This window comes from Lolium rigidum, chromosome 4 (genome assembly GCF_022539505.1).
Source record: "Lolium rigidum isolate FL_2022 chromosome 4, APGP_CSIRO_Lrig_0.1, whole genome shotgun sequence".
In the NCBI taxonomy this organism is placed as follows: Eukaryota; Viridiplantae; Streptophyta; class Magnoliopsida; order Poales; family Poaceae; genus Lolium; species Lolium rigidum.
Window position 1 is genome coordinate 211346699 of NC_061511.1, and position 4299 is coordinate 211350997.

General features: G+C 39.0%; 1 pseudogene; it reads left to right on the forward strand.

The window, feature by feature from the left end:
- The first annotated feature begins 3645 nt into the window (after positions 1-3645).
- On the forward strand, positions 3646-3741 carry LOC124650671 (annotated as a pseudogene).
- Positions 3742-4299: the final 558 nt, after the last annotated feature.

Below are 4299 nucleotides of genomic sequence, written 5' to 3' on the forward strand. Positions count from 1 at the left end.
TTACGATCTCGCACACAATCTCCTAACCCCATCCATTGCCATATATCTTGGGCTCTAGAAGGACACTTAAACAACATATTATTTAGATCTTTAGCCTTTATCGAACATACCGGTAAGTAAATTGAAGAGCCAATATGCGTATTCACCAACGTACATAAGTATGGGGACAATGCCATGTAACGCTCGCCAATTGAAAATCTGCATCTTGTTGGGTACATTACTCCTCCATATTCTTTTGCAATCTTCATGAGGAGAATCTTTGAGCTCTTCTTCGGTACCCTGCTTGACATTCAGCATGGTACACAGACTTGGCTGAAAAACAATCTGTTGCCGCCAAGCAATAAAATCAGGCTGGTTAATGGAATTTGTAAAATACGTTCCACATATTTTGGTAAGAAATTTTCTCTTAGGCCTAAATCAGGGTGTTCGTTTATTCCCCAACAGGCAGGGACTGGCCTGGATTGCAGCCCGATCCCTAAATTTTCCAGCCCAATGAATTTGGAAATTTTCTCTTAGGCCTAAATCAGGCTGTTCGTTTATTCCCCAACAGGCAGTGTAGCCCAGCGTAGCCCCCCCCCCCCCCCCATCCTTTTTCCTATGTCTGGGCTGGAAAAAATTCTCTCCACATGACGCAGGCAATTTTTCGAGCTGCCTATACGCCGACCAGGCCGGCCGTTACCATGCGTTCTGTTTTATGCTTTTCCTTTTTTGTTTATTTTTATTTTTTAGATTCAAAAACATTAAGATTTTAAAAAATGTTTAAATTAAAACATTGTTGATATTTTGAAAAATGTTCAGGTTTAAAAAATAGTTAGAGTTTTAAAAATGTTTAAATCTAAAAAAATGTTAAATTTTTGGAAAATTTTTAAACTTGAAAAATGTTCAAATTAGAAAACCATACTAAAATTGTTAAAATTTTAGGAAAAAATTGCGCAATTTTCGAAAAATGTTCAAATTAAAAAAAATCAAATTTAAAAAATATTCAAATCCAAAAATGTTCATTTTTAAATGGTATTTTTTTAAAAAATAAAATTGTGAATTAAAAATATTCAAAATTATGTTCATATTCAAAATGTTCAAATTTAAAAAAGAAAATTAAATCAAAATCTGAACAGTTTTGAATTTGAAAAGAATCTGAACATTTTTTAAAAAATTTTGTTCTCTGAAAATCATTTTTAAAGTTAGATATTCAAAAAGAAAATATTAATAGAAAAGAAAAGAAACATAAAAAATGAAAAATAAAATAAAACTAACCGAATCTTAATAAGGCGTGACCCAACAACCGACCTGGTCGTTGGAGTGTGCGGTACCCCCCATACATGTCGACCAAGTCGGTGTATAGGCGATCCCAGAATTTTTACCCGAGAGAGACACGAAGACGACACTCCCTTTGCTCGGTTTCGATGGATGGCGGGGTTTGTTGCGGGTTCTCGGCATAAAAGAATGGAAAAATTAAGGCATAATTAGGATAATTAATCCATGAGGGGATTCGATGGAGCGTGGGGATTAACCAAATCAACCGTGGGGCTCAAATCTAAGTTTGTATTCGTTCCTTACAACCGAACGAGCCCTTAAGGATCCTCATCCGAGCTCCCCGTTACTGCATTGATCGCGGTCTGCACCTGAAGGTGCACGCTGCTAGCTAGTTCGATTAGCACCACTCACAAGTGAATGTGGTTGGCACAAGCACGCACATGGTGATGGCCGGATCTATCGCCTCTAATGGCGGCGGTGTGATGTTTACCTTACTACTAATTCGTATTCGGGGAGCACTCTTCCAATCGGCTCTTCCGATCCTATCCCAATATATTCTGTTAAACCCTAGCTATATGTCCAATCCTACCCTTGTCGGTAAGCACTAAACATGTAAACACTAGCCCCCTTCTATAAAACACCTCTGATCTACTTATTAATACACTACACAATGTTGCATATCAATTTAGTGTTTATCATTTGACCAATTTATACTCAACATTTTTTACTTACTATAAGCTCATCAAAAAGTTCATCTTTCATTTACATATCTTAGCTTGCTAACCCATCTTAATCATCTACTGCCAACTAAAAGGTAATACTTCTGATCCGTATCCTCAATGCGACCCCAATAGAATCTGATAAAACCTACTATATGTCTCAACATTACCCCCACACATAAGCACTAAAGATGTAAAAGATTTGCCATGTCTATACAAACACATATAATCTACTTATTCATACATTGTACAGTGACATAGATCATCAATTTAGGGTTTACCGTTTCACTAATTTATACTCAACATTTTTACTTCATATAGGTCATAAAAAATCATCTTTTGTCCACATATCATTCGATGTATTATCTTAAAGACAAATTTTCAAGTACAACTAATATAGCTAGCATTTGTGTCAAGCACATATATATTGAGATATTTCTTTGCTAAGTATATTATTTTCGCGCAAAAATGTTGTACCATTATAATTTAGTTTGTGATGCTGATGTTAAAATTGATTTCACCTTGAATCTGAGCATGCCAAAAGTATTAGTACATTGCTCTACAAGGTAACTTATGCTTCTTAATATGCTGTGTATATATATATGTGCATATTCGTTTGTTTTCTTGATACCCTTGAATATCAAAGAAATTCGATTAACACCACTGATAGTTTTCTCTCAGAACACCTCAATTGATTTTTGTTGTTGTTGCGGAACTCGAACACCACCGTTGACAAGCGAGTGTGGGTGGCACAAGCTTTCGCGGTAACGGCCCGGATCCGTCTATCGGTGTGCCGTCCGTGAGTCACTCGAGGCCCGATTAACACAAACGGGCTGCTCCATCGCGAACGGGCTTATGAGCCCAGTAGTAGTCAGGACTTCGTCGTACCGGCCCACAAGATTCCATATCTGTCTCCAACGAAACCCGCCCGTCGTGCTCCTCTATTTATACGATCCAAGCCACGAACCCTAGTCCCCATCCTGCATCCGCCATGGTCTCAGCCGCCGTTTATCCGTCCCGCCGTGTTTTTGCTCCTTCTTTGTTAATCATCGCGTTTTTCTTCGCCTTCATTTGCTCTCTGTTTCTTCTTGCTTGCTGGGGGTGCGATGAAGAGCTAGTTTACCTTGATCCGTCGCCTTCAATGGCGGCGGCGTGATGTTCACCTTTACTACTGGTTCGTATTCGCCGAGCATCCTTACAGCCAGCTCTTCCCATTCTTTCTCCCGAATTTGTTGCTCGACACGGACATGGTCCAAGATCTATTTCGGAAGCTATACGATTGTGGTCGGGTTAGTTGTTCTATTTCGAAAGCAATACGATTGTGGTCGAGCGAAGATCCCAGCAGTGAGGCGCGAATCTCCCTCGTTGAGGCCTCCCTAACAAATCTTTAATCTTCGCATAGGAAACGAGGCCCGTGGATTTGTGGATGTGTGATCTATCTGTTCTGTCACATCTGTTGCCACGGACACAATTTCGAAACTTCGATTTTTTGTTTTGTTTTGGTACCGAGGGACCTATGGATGGACAGCTCTTCCCGTGCTGTGTCTACCAAGTTTGCCTTCGGAAAGGATGAAGCAAATTGTTCCTCAATAATCTCGCTTGAAACTCTGTTTTCTGTTGAGATTGAAACGATTGCTGACATTTGCTTCTGTAGATTAAGCTTCTTTTTTTTTACAACGGTGATGAGCCAATATTACAGTTACAGACCTGTAATGACTCCTGCGGAAATGATCGCATGGTCAAAGAACATCTAAGGGACTGAGTTGTCTTTGGGAAATCTAGTTTTTGTACCTTGTATCTTTTGCTGTTTCTACTTTTATTATCATTCGACCCAGTTTCTTTTGACAGTCTATTTGTACATAGATGCGTTGTAATATGAAATGACATGACCTGAACGGATGATCCAATCTAATGGCTGAACATGTAAATAAATTTTATCATGTTTGACCAATGGCCCCTTCTAACCGAGATGTTCGTGAGAGTTACCATCAGCCTTTTCAACTGCACAAATGAAGTAAAGGGGCTGATGTTCCTGAACGCTGAAACTTGAATACCTACATATCTTTCTAACTGTCATTTAACATTACATTCATTACGAGTAAAATGTAAGTTGAAGACAAGCCTCTTTGGCAGGTTGGAACAAGCATAATGCTCTGCTCCAAATCCTTCCAAACTCTGGAATTTCTTTGCCAAAACACAATCCATTTTGAGCGTTTCTATCGCCAACCCTAAAGACCATCACCAGTTTAGGAGACTGGATAAAAAATGAGAAAAATGCTCTCTAGGTCGTGTCCTCCAAAGCTATAAATTGCTGTATTTTGTCTCC